General features: G+C 35.8%; 1 protein-coding gene and 1 non-coding gene across 12 annotated transcripts in view; one reads left to right on the top strand and one right to left on the bottom strand.

The window, feature by feature from the left end:
* Robo2 (roundabout guidance receptor 2) overlaps positions 1 to 15,704 on the top strand; it is a 1,342,812-nt gene that overhangs the window by 169,517 nt on the left and 1,157,591 nt on the right. The gene's annotated exons all lie outside the window — the stretch shown is intronic.
* LOC115071605 lies at positions 3,049 to 3,152 on the bottom strand. Its single transcript, XR_003850709.1, has one exon. It is a non-coding gene; the product is annotated as a small nucleolar RNA U13 (small nucleolar RNA).

Here is a 15,704-nt window from a genome sequence, read left to right on the forward strand (position 1 = left end):
GGAATACTCGGTAGATATCTGTTAAGTCCATTTGATATATGGTTTTGTTTAATTCAGATGTCTCTCTGTTAAGTCTCTGGCCTGTTGACCCATCTAATGGAGATAGTGGCGTATTGAAGTCCCCTACTATTAATGATAAAGGGATATGGGTAATGAAGCTTTCCCAAAGTTGTTTGGTCAAAGCTTGTTTGAAAGAGAAGTAGTGGAGTTGCCTAGTGAGAGAGAAAGAAAGCAACATTGCCCAGTGGAAGTCTGTGCGATGTGCATGTGGGAATCCAGGTATCCAGAGAACATAAACAGTAGCTCTGACATCCAAGGGCACTGGAGGTCAGGAGAGTGTGGGAATCATACATTTGGAGTAAAAGCAACTTGAATATTGGGTTTAGTCTCCACTAACACCTTAATTTGAAAACCTCCTCATGTAATATCCTTTCCATTGAAGTTTTACACATTGTGAGAATTTAATTAAAATTATACAACATGTAGAACAGTGACTGGCACATACAAAGCACACACAACTCTGAAGATTCCAAAATCCAATTTTCACTGTGACGAGAGGTGATCAACAACTCAGGAATCTAAGCAGAATGTGTCTCTACCATGGGTTTCTATTCTCTGGAAATACATACGGAAATATTACAATTAAAAAAAATCTTTATTTATTTTTGTTTTTATTTATAAGAATTTTATGCCTGCAAATACGTAAGTGCACCTGTGTTGTACATTTATTGCAGAGGCTAGAAGAGGGCATTGGATTCTCTGGAAATTGAGTTACAGATGAATGTTAGCCACCATGTTGGTGCTGGGATTCAAACCTCGGTCTTCTGAGAGAGCAGTCAGTGCTCTTAACTACTGAGCCATCTCTCCAGTACCCCCAAATTTAATTTGTTCCAGTAATTTGTAAAAGTGGTTGAAAATTTTCAACATGATGGGAAACCTTTTTGATGTAACTTTATCTTCAAACTCCAACTTGAAAAATACACTAAGAATCCACTTACCATTGATCTCAGATGAAATGTCTTGGACATATATTTTATTACTGTGATGATATTGATGATTAGTTCAAAAGGCAAAAAGCAGGGCTGGAGGTTTTCCCAGCACTTGGCATGCATGTATAAGCCCTTGGCCCAATCCCCAACACCACTATAAGTATAAAAGAACAACAAATACAAAAACAAAATAAAAGAGAAGAATTTGCTATAAATGAACTCAAATAAAGTAAATCATTATTGGAGACTTATTGAAGCCTTTCTGAAAGTAACAATGTGTGCAATATTCATGAATTTACTTTATCATGAGATTCTTTTCTTTATCAGATAGGTCAGGTCGTTATAATTTCTCAGTATTTTGGGAAGTGTCAGACAGCATGGTCATATTACCAACTGTACTTGAATGCATCTGTCTCTGCACTTCTTTCTTTACATGGTTCATTTTGTCTTATGTGTATACAGCATTAGGCACACAAAAGTTAAGCCACTAGAGGAAAGAGAAATGTTTGATTATCTTATTGTTTTACTGCTGCTTGCTTTCTTTAGCACTATCTTATTAAACTTATAATCTTTCCGGTATTGTCTATTTTGAAGCTATTTTTAAAAGAAAGGACTAATTAAAGGATAATATCCTTTTATTTGGTTCCCATCCTAATTCCTGAAACCAAGGACTCACTAATCATAGTTAGCAATTTATAAATGAATGCCCCATATATATTTACCTATTGATTTATCCATTTGAAACTTTAGAAATCAGACAAAGTTTGCTATCGCTCCTCTACAGTAATCCTAGTAAATATTATGCATAACTCTAATCCCATAAGGAGATTTAAGGTACCTTTGCTTTTATTGACTAGTTCTTTTTCTGCTCTTTTCAGAAAAATAAATAAATAAAAGAATGAAAAGCACGCAGCAAGCACACAGGCAGGAATGACCTAATTCTAAAATGCTTATATGCATGTTCACTCATAAATTCGTTAAAGAAATGAATGTTGTTTTTGACTTGTCTGCCCATTGTGTCTGTCTGTGGTGCGCATTATTTCAATACTATTTTGGATTGATTGCTGACAGTGGCTTCATTCATTATGCATGTGAGGAGAAGGTCTCAGAAACATAATTTTTCAGTTTGACTCCATGAATATACAAGAAGGCTAGAACTTCTTTGTGCTGATAATCAGAAAACAAATGTCTCATTACCATGTTTAAAGTACAAATGAGTTATAAGAATTTGTACTACATCGATAGTTATCAGTACCTTCTTTTGAAGTTTAGTTTTAAGAAAATATAAATTCAAGAAATGAGCTACTGTGTAGTCATTAGCCATAGGTATTCCAGAATGAAAAAACATAATGCTAGAATTATTTCACTGTTATTTTATTCATGGATAAACATTGCAAATGCAAACATAAAAATCCAGTAAAATAAGAAGAGTTCTCTACTTCGCTTGTTTACTTCATGTAGAAACATCGTTATATCCTACTTTTCTGTTTATGCTCTCCTATCGTAATCTCATTTGCTCTGTGATTGAATTATAACTACTGTTCTAAATAATCTGATTCTCCAAATTCACTAATGTAGTGAAATAACAAACTAAGAGAGCACTATAGTAAAGATGAGATCAAGGTGTTAGACACATTGCTTAAGCCTGTCAGACTGCGTACGTGGCATTTGGAGATTCAACTTTAAAAGAGTGACCCTGGGACTGGGGAGAAGGCTCATTGATTAAGAGCACTGGCTTCTCTGGCAGAGGACCTGGGTTCAATTCCCAAGACACACATGACATCAAACACAAATTCCGTAATAAGTTCCAGAGGATCCTACACCTCTTTCTGGCCTCCTTGGGTACCAGCACTCATTCAGTGCACTTGCATACATTTAGGCAAAAAAACTCATACTCATAAAATTACAATAAAGTAAGTCTTAAAAACAAAAGGAATTTGTTTTGTTATATCCATTGTATTTCTGTTTCTTTGTATCCATTTATTGCTAATTACTTTAACATAATCTGTAAGAAACCATTTAGAGGGCAATGTAAAAAGTATAATGATTTTTTTTTTCATGTCAGACAGGTAATGTGCCAATGCATAATAAGGTTTGTGGGCAGCACGTGTCATGCAACCCCATGAACACACAATCATCATGCTTATGAGGCCCCAAAAGGATCAGATTATAATAAACTCTATGTACACTTGAACCTTTATGATTCTATCACATTTCACTAAGTAGTAAGTTGGTACTCACTAGCATTGGCGTCAAGGCCATTGGTACTGAGTAGCAATTCGATACTAAATTGCATGCAAGGTGTCAGTAACATATGACTTAAACACATTCTATAAATCTTCAAAACAATAGCCATTACTATTATTATAATTCATCTTATGCTTAATGAATGGAGGATAGTTCATACAAATTATTTTAAAAAGTCATCATAAGCCCGTTAAATAGTTTTATTTTAAAGGTTTCAAATCAGCTATATGTGTGCTTTATTGTTTAATTTCCTCATCTAAAACAGCAATATAATAACCCACCCACAGAAAAAATAAACAGATGAAAAAGTAGGTAAATCAAACTATTTTGTAATTTAAAGAAAAATACATAAATGAAAAATCATATTAAAAATAAGAAAATGCTTAAAAAAGACAACTTTAATCCCAGCATTCAGGAGGCAGAGGCAGCTGAATCAAGGCCAGCCTGGTCTACATATTACATAGCAAGTTCCAGATTTGCTGGGGCTACATCCTTTCCTAATACAAAGGTAAATATTTTCTAATTAACATTATTGTTGACTTTAGCCTAATGATTTGGCGGGGGCGGGGAGTGTATTTATTCTTGTAAAAAAAATACTAACAGATACCTCTTCAAGTAATATAATGGCTAGTTTTCCACCAAGATTTAGCTTCTGAAAATTTACCAGAAAAAGGGAAATCACTACAGCTAAATATAAATAATCAAACATAAGCACGCCTATCAACATTAGTCATAATAATAATATATCCAAAAGAAAACTAAGCATCTTGTTCTAGTTTGTTTCTCTGTTGCTGTGACAAAATACTCTAACCAACACCAACTTGGGGAGGAAAGGATTTATTTAGCTTAAATCTTCCAGGTCACAGTTCATCACTGAGAAAGCCCAAGGTAGGAACTCTGGCAGGCACCTGCAGGCCCGAGCCGACTCACAGGCTATGGAGGAACACTGCTTACTTGCTTGTACCCCTGGCACATGCTCAACCTGCCACATAACTCAGTAATCAAGAAAATGCCCCTATGATATGGTCACAGACCAGTCCAATGGAGGCAACTTCCAACTGATGTGCCCTCTACCCAGGTGTGTCAAGTTGACGGTAAAGCTATCCAGCACACATCTTAAAATATGACCACCCCAAGAACCTTCGTGGGAAGAGCACTTGCTGTGAAAGCAGGAGGACCTGAGTTCAAATCTCCAGCACTCAGGTAAAATGCCTAGCCCAGCAATCCATATCTGTAACCACAGTATTGAGTGGCAGAAACAAGCAGGTGTCTGGAGCCTGTTGGCCAGAGAGCCTTGAAAAAAAATGGCAAGTTTCAGGCGTAGTGAGAGACTCTCTTAAGACAATAAGTCATAGAGCAATCATTATAAGACACCTGATCAGCACCTCTGACCTCTGTGTGTATATGCAGGGGAATACACTCACATCTTCATGTGTACAAAACACACACACACATGCATGAACACACATGCATGCACACATACACATGCACACACAGAAATATGCTAAAAATAAAATCTTTATGAATGAAGGTTAGACTTAGTTAATGTATTTTAAAATATAGAATATGAAAATAATGCTGACCACGCCCAAGGATAAATCATAACCATAGCTGTTCCCCAGGGTCTGCTTCTCTCTTGGATTGTTCATACTGGGATACTGCACTTGAAAAGTTGCAAGGATACTCAAGCATTCCTGTGAAGCTACCTACGTGGATGAGATGTAAGACTGTCCATCAACAATGGATACAAACTTGTGATCCATGTGAGGAAGGAATCTTTGAAAGCAAATTCTCCTGTCCAGTTCAACTGGCTGTTGAATATAGCTATGGATCCTTAACTTCAGCCTCTTGAGACTCTGAGTCCAAACTGCCAAACTGCACCTCCACCCTGGAATTCTTGACCACTACTAAGTGTGAGATATTTATTGTCATTTAAGTCAACAAATTCTAAAACAAACAAACAAAAAACAAAAAACAAAAAACATTAAGAAGCAGTAGGTAAGTAACAACAGTATCAAAACATCTAAAATCTAGTGATTAGGATCTGTATTTTGATACAATGTGTTCTTGATATATGTCAGGATCATCTCCATTGTAGAATCCTAAAAAGAATCCAAAGAATGTGAAATATAGGTGACTTGATGATCTATAGGTAAAAATAAATCTTGTTTTAAGACATGTACAACAGCAACATTATGGTTTTGAGATAAAACTATTTCTAAATCATTTGTTACTGCCATGATTTATATTGCCATGTATTCATTATATAAAGTACTGTTTCATAAAGACAATTTATTTTAAAAATATCACATACTTTAACCATATTCACTCCAATCTCTCCCCCCCCCACCCCCCACACCTTTCTTCTTGTCTCTAGCTAGTTCATACCCTTCCCTGGTCTCCTGGTCTCCCTCACCTTTCTTGTCATTTACATACAAATGGTTTGTGTGTGTGTCTGTCTGTGTGTGTCTGTGTATGTCTGTGTGTGTTGTCCTAGTTTTGCTTCCTGTTGCTGTGGTAAAATATCCTCAGGAAAGCAGCTATCAGAGAGAAACGTGTCTTGGGCTTGCCATTTCAAGTCACAGCCCATCACTGTAGGAATGTTAAAGCTACAGAACTTTGAAGGAGCTAGCCACATCCATAGAGCATAAAGAAGAGGAAGTCATGCATGTTTACTGGTGCTCAGTACCCTCTCTACACCTAAAAAGTCCAGGATCCTGTGCTGTGGATTCGAGGATCCTAGAGCATGCTGGCACCCATTGTGGGCTGGGCCTTTACTCATCCATTAAAACAATCAAGGCAATATCTCCTCAAGATGTCTGAAGGACAACCTAATCTAGATAACCCTTTAGTGGGAGTTTCTTCTCAGGTGATTCTGGAGTGTGGCAGGTTGAGAAAACTAATCCTCACATATATGGACAAACAATTCTGAGTCTTGCAAATCAGAGAAACCATGAAATTTGCTTTTCTGTATCGGCTTATTTAATTAAATATGATGGTTTCAAGTTACATGAATTTTGCAGTGAGTGACATAAGATCATTCTTCTTTATGGCTAAATTAACTTCCTTTACACACATGCACACACACACACACACACACACACACACATTTTCTTCATGCATTCAACTGCCAAATACTTGAGCTGATTCTAACGCTATAGACTTGATATGTTGGTATCACTTAACAGAGCTTTAATGTTTGAACTCTTTTGTGAGAATTTCTTTACACTTATTCAAAATTTATGGGAATTGGTCAAATTATATATGTGGTACAAAGGAGACTGAGATCGAGGAGAATTGTTAAATAAGTAAATGGATAATTATCATCCCAAATTCCAAGTCTTCATTTTGAAAATTGCTTTTCTCCTCATGCCCTGAGCTCTGTTTGTGGCATCTCCAGTTTCTTAGGAGGATTTCAGTTTAAAAATAGCAACAAAGAGAAAAGGAGCAAAACACTTACATAAGCATTAAACGAGCCAGATTCAATCCCTTCCGATTTTGCGCTTCATTATCTAATCCTCTCTTCTCTTTCTGTACACTCACCACCAGCAATTTCAATCACATTTGGACTCCTGAGAACGCCTATCCTATCTGTCCCTTCCTGTGACTCTAAGATGTGACCCAAATAACTCTGCATGCTTAGTCCAGCCGAAGCCATTTGGAATATCTCAATGTGACTTTAGCAAGGGTATTAGAGGAAATCCAAAGCAGGTAGATAAGCACAATGCAAAACAAAATCATAAATAGTTGCAAACTTTCATGCAAATGTGGTTACATTATAGGTTAATGCATATAGTCTGTCTTTTTGGTTTAATATGTTGAATTATTTTTCCTTTCCATTTTTAATTTTTAATTTCCAGGCTGAAGAGAAGGGGAATTTTACTTAAAAAAACACAGTTTCTTTGATTTTTTTTGAGAATTTCATATAATGTAGTTTGATCACATTCAGACCTCCTCACCCATCTCCAACCTCACCTGGCTACCACACCTAACTTCATGTCTTTTCTTATTATTTATCTTTTTTAATGCATATCAAGTCCAATCTGTGCTACACAATTATCTTAGATGTGGGTCTGTCCCATAGAGTCTGTTCAACCTATAAGGTGTCACTCCAGTAAACAAAACTGACTCCCCCTCTCCAAGTGGCTATCAATTGCTAATATTTCCTCAGCTAAGAATGGGTCTTATTGCCCACCTGCTCCCCATGCATGTTGGGGTTTGGTATGGCTTTGTCTTGCATAGGTCTTGTGCATGCTATGACAAGTGCTGTGGTCTCATATGTGCAACTGCCCAGTGGTGTTCAGACAGCATGGTTTCATTGTATTCATTCACCACCTCTAGTTTTATGGTCTTTCTGCTCCCTCTTCCACAATGATCCCTGAGCCATGGGTGGATAAGGTGGGATATAGTTGTTCTCTTTAGGGCTGAGCACTCTGCAGTCTCTTTTTCTCTGCGTGTTGACAAGTTCAATACTATATTATAGAGCAGAGTAAGCAGAGTCAGCTTAATACCGTCTGTAGAGCAGAGTAATAGTAGTAGGTTCTCCCCTATGGCCTGTGACCCGTGTTAGACCTGTTAGCGGAGCCAGGTATGGGCTCATCTTATGAAGTAGACATTAAATCTAATCAGAAGGTGACTGATTCCTCTCATAACATTCATGCAACTATTGTCTTTCCATGCCAGTTGTTATTGCAATTTGAAGATTTCAAAGCTGGGTAAGGTTGATGATTACCTTTCTCTTCTAATAGCATGCATCACAGCTTATAGAACTATGATACCTAGCTAGTAGAGATGAAGTTTGAAGTCAGCACCATCTTGATTTCTCCTTGTTCTACAACTCAGTTATGTAGTATCTTTAAAAATAGGGTCTTATCATCAAGTTCTGGTGGGTGCCCAAGTGTATTGTCAACAACTCCAAAGGAGAATTCTGTTCCTGGTATTGTGCATTTTATAATCCCAGGATGCAGTGTCTGAGAGGGGCATTGTCCCCCCATTATAGGATAATATCATTTAAACACATTTAAAGTGTATCAACCTAATTTTTGACAGCTTACCATATATGCACATAGCACACACAATGATATGTATTTATACACAGATATACATATATATATATGATTAAAGGAAACAATTTGTAAAATCATCTGTGTCTTTGTTGTGAGAGAATCAGTCAGATTTCTTAACTGGAGTGCAAAATTGACTAAATTTATTTCATGATACAATTGAAGATCACAGCAATAAGTAGTTTATTTCAAATGAAGTAAGCAAGATAAACTATAAAATAAAAATACCAAACTATATCACAAATAATAGAGTAAATACTGTTTCTTTAATCTGCATTTTGGCCATAAACGTATGTTATGTATGACTATACACATTATAAACTTTATACACATTATAAGCATTATAAAGTATGACATAATTTATAATTATTAAAATAAATCAAAGAGAGACAAAACTTCAAAGTAATTGGTTTTATTTCATTTGAAGATACACTTACTCTTCATTCAACAAATTTTGAATGGTTCTACTGTTTTGCCTACTTTTCTCTTTGAGCAAAAGATGTAGTACCTTGTTCAAGCAAATTGGAGAGTTCAAGGTTATTTTCAGTCTAAGCATCTGCATGTCCAATCTGGCCACCTCCCATTAGCCATTCATATGGCGGCCAGTATTTGTGATAATGGAGACAGGAGCTTGGGGTTTATTATGAGAATAGCATGACTCTTTGTCATGGATGTCTTAGAAAGGAAAGCAGCTCCATTTCAAGGGTATAGACAGAGAAACTTCTATTCTTTTAGACTATTCAGATCTTATACAAGAATAACATATTCTGGATTCTTTAAAAACTTAATGACAATTTTACTCTTTAAATGTCATAGTCATTTAAAATCTTTTAAAAAGGAGCTGGGAAAATAGTTCAGTAGATAAAGTACTTACATGAGGACATGAGTTAGATCCCTAATACACACATGTATTTTAAAAGTGTATAAAACTATTTATTTTACTTTAGGCATTTTATTTATTTTTTATTATTTTTTTCATTTTTTTGTCTTTTGGAGACAGGGTCTCCCTGTACCCCTAGCTGTCCTGGAACTCACTATGTAGACCAGGCTGGCCTCGAACTCAAAGAAATCCACCTGCGTCTGCCTTCTGAGTGCTGGGATTAATGGCCTGCACCACCACGCCCGGCTTATTTTTTTCAATTTTTATGCAATATAATTTGATGGTATTTAAAGGCTGTCTCCTATCCACATCTCCCCTTATTGCCTCCATCCAATTTAATGTATTCTATTCTATTATATGTATAATAAAGCCTATAGAATCTAATTTGTATGTCAAAATGTCCTTATCCACTGGAGCCTTGTTAACCTACCAACAGTCCCATCCTTGAAAGAGTCTGTCTCTACCCCTCCCAGCAGCCATCTGTTGCTACATTTTTATTAAAGTTTTATTTAAAAACTTTAGTTAAGGTTGGGTTTTCTTACACACTTCCTCATGTTTGTGCTGGACTTTTTCCCAAAACATATAATAAGGAAAACAAAAAGAAAAAATATATTATGGTGGACACGTGATCTCAGCTCTAGGAGACAGAGGCAGGCACATTCCTTGGCCTAGCTTGTCAGCCAGCCTTGCCTACTTGACATGTTCCAGGCCAGCAAAAGTCCCTGTCTCAAAAACAATGTTGAGAGATTTCTCAGTGGCAACATGAGTTCAAATTTTCAGCACCCAAGGAGAAAGCCTTGCATTGCCACACAAGCCTGAAAGCCTAGTGTTAGGGGACAGAGACAGGCAAAACTTGAGAGTTAACTGGTGCCCAGCTAGCCTAGCCAAAGTGCTGAAATGGTGAGCTGCTGGTTCAGTGAGATACCCTGTCTCAAGGCATCCAGTTGGAGTGTGTAGAGAAAGATATCTTGCTTGGGCGTCAGGATATACATACATAGGCCTGTGCACACACATTCACATACATGCATGAAAGAGAGAGAAAGAGAGAGGAGAGAGAGAGAGAGAGAGAGAGAGAGAGAGAGAGAGAGAGAGAGAAGGGGCAGCACTTAAGGAACGATTCATGTTGTCTTCTGGCCTGCACATATAAGTATAGCCACATATATGCATACATGCATGCACATACACACTCACTCACTCACTCATTCACTCACTCCATAAAGATAACATCCATAAAGACACAAGGGATTTCTAAATGTATCTACACTCTTTGTGCTGTGGCTAATTAATCACCATTCACATTCATCATCATTCATGACTTTCATGCTTTGCAATGTCCTTGGATTCTTTGTAGGCTGTTCTGATGATCTGGGTCCCACTAAGGAAGAAAAATCGAGCATCCCTGATCCAATCTTTTATTCCTATGGAGTCAGAAATTATTTTTTTTTCCTAACTGTGATGTGGTTGCTGACTTTGATTATTTCCAGTTATTCTTGGGTACAAAATCACCAAGATTAATGTCAGTGCATAGCATACACTTTGTCATATCCCATTGTGAGGCCACAGATCCTCATGATTATCAGTGTCAATGACTTCCCTCAAATATTATTTCATCTCCTTGTTTTAGCTTTCATTGACATGAGAAATACAATGGATATGTGGGAGATGCAATTTCTAACCCAATTGAAAGTTTTCAATGTCCCTCATGGAAGCAGCCCCACAGTAAGGGCCCATCCAATTTTCCTAAATTGATTAGGTCACCTGAAAATAGAGCCATGTGTTAACACCTGAGCAGTGAAGATGAGGTGGAGAGAGAGACAGAGGAGAGAAGGAAAGGAACAGGTATTATATCAATATGCACAGACTTGGGGAAGAGTCTTATTTATATATTTAATGCATTCCAAGAATTCAGATTTGTGAACATGTGTCCCATTTATTACTCAGATTTCCGTCTCCATCATGTCATTCATGCTATGATTGGAATGGCAGTGCATAGAGTCTGCGAAACATCAGAAGGGAAAATTTCTGTATTGAAGATACTAAGCTGGCCTGAAAAAAATCAGTTCCAGGTCTTCTGTCATTGGCATTTAGAAAAACAAACAAACAACAACAGCTGAGGGATTAGGCCACACTGGCAGAACCAGAGCCCTGACTTTCTGGCTTCCTTTGCTCTTTCTCCCCTGTGGCTCCTCTTACTGCAAAAGATAACAACCATCTCATCTCCACGAGCAGCAATGTCACTCAAAAATGCCTGCTTGGTTTCTTTTCAATGTCAGGAGGGCTCAGCTGTCCATTAGACTAATCTCAAAAGAGATTTGAACTAAGAGCTTAAAATAAAAGCAGTTATAAACTCCTTTACCCTTTCACTGGTGGAACTGGATTCTTTAGAAATGCAGGAACAGAAGAAAAAATGTACTATTCAGAGATGCACACACATGAACACACACACACATACACACACACACACACACACACACACACACACTTTTTTCTATAATGTACTTCAACTTCATTGCCTGTTTAGAATATACTTAGTAGGATGTTTTCATAATCAAATCCCCAGTCAGTTACCTTTCACTATCATAGACAAATGATTTCCTCCATCAATTTCTATGTAATGTCCAGTCTCATTTTCATCATAATCCTTATAATTTGGTTCATTCACATTGTGTTTATAGGCTTCCTTAAAAATAAAATTAACTCATCAAAGAAGATATTTTATTGGTGTGTAATACAAGTACATGAATTCTTTGTGTCAAGACTAGTATTTTGCATGCAAAACTGAACTGTTTAATCGATGAGTCATAGTTGCTATAGTCTTGTTAAGACAAAAAGAAAATAAAACAGAACAGCACATCTGCAAGAGTTAGTTCCTCTTTGTATTAGGTGCTGTTCAAATATCTTAATATATGCTTCTACAGGATGGATTTATGTTAGTCAAAAATATGTAAGCATGTATAGAAATATCAACGATCATGTTAAAAATTTGTATTTTTCATTCAATTATTGGAATAAATATAGAAGAAATATTGTGAATATTAAGGACTAGTGGACAAAAAAATAGCTATACTGGGATGTAAAGATTTGGGATGAAGCACTGTAGATCCCCAGGGTGCTATACTTTGTTTTATTTAGTTTTCTGATTTGTAACTGAAGTATTAGAAAAGTAAGTTAGAATAGTGGTAGATGAAAGTAAGAAATTACTTGAAATTTCAAAATAATAGTAGATTATTTGCAAGTGAATAATTTGTATGTAGATAATTTAGAGTTGGCTATAAAGAATGTTTCTAATTTGAAATCTTCAAAAAAGCACACTCCTGATATTCATTAAGTTGAAAATGTATCTGTTACAAAAGTATGTGCTTTGTTTTTTAGACTTGTATTTATTATTTTTATTTATGAGTATGAGTGTCCTGCATGTGCATAAGTGCACCCATGTCATGCAATGCCCGTTGACATCAGAAGAAGCTGTCAGACCCCATGGAACTGGAGTTAAAGACGGTTGTTAGCTACCAACTAGGTGCTGGGAATCAAACCTGGTCGTCTATAAGAGCAGTCAGTGCTCTTAACCACTGAGCCATCTCTCCAGTCCCCCCAAAGTATGTACTTTGTATCACAAGGGACATCATCATCACTTTTAATATTCCAGTAGTTTGAAGATGGTTGTCCTGCCAAGGGAGGTGGAAATCAAGACATTTCAGTAATGCTTGTTAGGGTATGCAAGTAAAGTGAGAAAAAGCTTATAATTTGATGAAAACAAAAGAAGAAAACACAGCATCTTTTCTTGTTCAATCATCCATTTTCTCCTTTTGCTTTCAATTCTCATTTCCACTCCAGCAGCATTAAAATATTCTAGGTAATTCTCAAAGTTGATTTGAACAAAGTTTACATACTGTAAGTATAACAATGGTTCTGACCCATCTACTAGTTCTTAGGATGTCACACTCTACAGCTTCATGTGGTTTCTGGCATTGTTATCTTAGCCTGAGAGAAAATAGTATTCCGATCCAGCATTTTATCATATTAATTCATTTCTTACCAGATGAAGAATACCCAAGCTTAGCCATTTACATCATTTCCTTTTATAAACAAAATTAATTATTAATTTAAGTCTTGACAATGCTTACATTAATTTTATTGCAAATTGTACATGCCACTTTTCAGAATAAAGCATGCTATCATTCACTCAGGACAGACTTTTTGGAAGATCAAATATACTACTCATTATTCAGTATAAGAATTTTAGACAATGCTGGACTTTTTATCATTTTAGCTTATATGGAAACTGATTTCAAAGACAAAAATAATGCATAAAGTTCCATAGTAAATTCATGTCATTCACATACATTATTTGATAACAAATACATTTATTAATATTTCTTGTGTTGGTTTTAAACTAGCATTGTATTTGATGACCCTTCATTTCTGATGTGAAGGTTCTGGCTGAATGAACACATCCTCCATCTCTGGACTGCGTTTCTCAGATATGCAGGCCATTTTTCTAGCTCTGAATTTTGTACATTCAGAGTTCTGGGACCATGTGTCACAACTAATCTTTAGATATATGAGGACCATTTCCACTTCTTTGTCAACTACTGAATTCACAAAATCCATTCATATCATCATTCTACATCATCAAATAAAATCTTCTCCAATATTCAGTTTTATTCATGTAAAGACTTTTTTTCTATTTAGAAAGCACATAACCATAGGTATGATGGTTAGAAAGCACATAACAGGTATGATGATAACATTTTAAAAGATGAGAGATTAAAACAGTTATGGACAGGTTTCAATACATTTGAGAAAAATGTAGCAATCTATTTAATCTTAGGAAATAGAATTGAGTAAATGTATTTATTTTTATGTATATAAGTGTTATGGCTGCATGTATGTAAGTATACCCGTGTTATGTATTTCACATGGAGGACAGAAGAGGACATCATTTCCCTGGAACTGGAGTTATGGATGGTTGCTAGTTACCACGTGGGTGTTGGGATTTGAACCCAGATCTTCTGCAGGAGCATTCAGTGTGCTCTTAACTGCAGAGTCATCTGTTCTGTCTATGGACATATTTCTTACGATCATATTTCTTATCATCATCTTTTGATATAAATAAAGATGTGGTGTTAGATATCTTAAAACTTTACTGTCCATTTCTTAACTAAACCATTGGGTGGATAGAAAATACACTTGACTTTTTCTTCATTTTTTAAGTTACTTAATGAAGTAGTAAAGTCACTTTAGCCATTATTGATTAGTTTTATGTCATATGTAATATTATTACTAAATGTAATTTCTATTAAATTATGTCATATGATTACTAAATGTAATTTCTATTAAAATGCTTTCCTGATTCTAAAATAAGTTTCTTAAGAAAAGGTTAAGTAAGACTTAGATATTAAACATTTAAGACAGTATTTCTGATTTTTTTCTCCAGTACCTCAGAAGTGTGTCAAAACATTAAAAGCACATATGTAGAAAGAAGGCAGAAATAGTTAATGCTTCCTACATTATATGTAACCCCTACTTTCCCAGTCCTCCTATGCATTAAAGTCAGAACCATATGACCAATTCTGCCTGAAAGACCATTAAAGGTACATTCTGTTTCTGGGCTACACAAACTAATAATCATTGCTGTTTTTTATTCTGTTGTTCCCCACTAGAGTGACCCCCAGTAGCCACATGTTAAGCTGGTTGGTGTTATTATAAGAATTAAGAAGGACATCTGATGTATATATTATATTTTGAGTGAATAAAAAAACTTTCTATATAGGGAAAATATGCTCTTTTAACTAATGCTGGATAAGGAGATTGTAGGAGAAACTTATTTTTGGTAACAGAATGTTCATATAAAAGTTTATACACTGTGTTTAGTAAATCTTTGATCATTCTATAACAATATCTTTAAAATAGCATAAGATTTTAAAACCTTTGTTTAATATTTTATTTATTATTTTAACTTTGTGTATTGCCTCCATAAGTGCACCTGTGGAGGTCAGAAGACGAGATTGGATTTTTCTGACCTACAGCTGTAGATGCTTGTTATTTGCCACATGGGTGCTGGGATCTTTCAATCCCCTTAAAGCCTTTATTCAAAGTTTTGCTTCAAGTGTGAGTTTAACTCAGAGGAATGGTGAACTCTGTCTTGAACAGGTTTTAGCACAAAGAAATACTGATAACAGTCATCACCTAAAAAATCCCCTCATATGCTAAGTTCTATGCTAAGGCATTATTAGAGTCATCCATTTAATCCTTCAAGTAGAGTTTTAGTACGAAAATGGTTGTTAAGTCCATTTCAGACATGGGGAAATCACAGCCTCAGAAAGCTTCATCACCAGCACTTTAAGCTACTGCACTGCACCTGGCTTTGGAAGCAATAGTCTATATTTTATCTTGAGCCTCACAATTGTTTATCTTACCTTTTCTTTATTTAATAGCTTCATTTCCTCATAAGTTTTTAAATATACTCTCATTCTTAGAAACAAGTCAGCCTACATTTTCTCGGCATTCTTTCTCCTTCGTTTC

The sequence above is a fragment of the Nannospalax galili genome, unplaced genomic scaffold (genome assembly GCF_000622305.1).
Source record: "Nannospalax galili isolate Female #2095 unplaced genomic scaffold, S.galili_v1.0 scaffold439, whole genome shotgun sequence".
NCBI lineage: Eukaryota > Metazoa > Chordata > Mammalia > Rodentia > Spalacidae > Nannospalax > Nannospalax galili.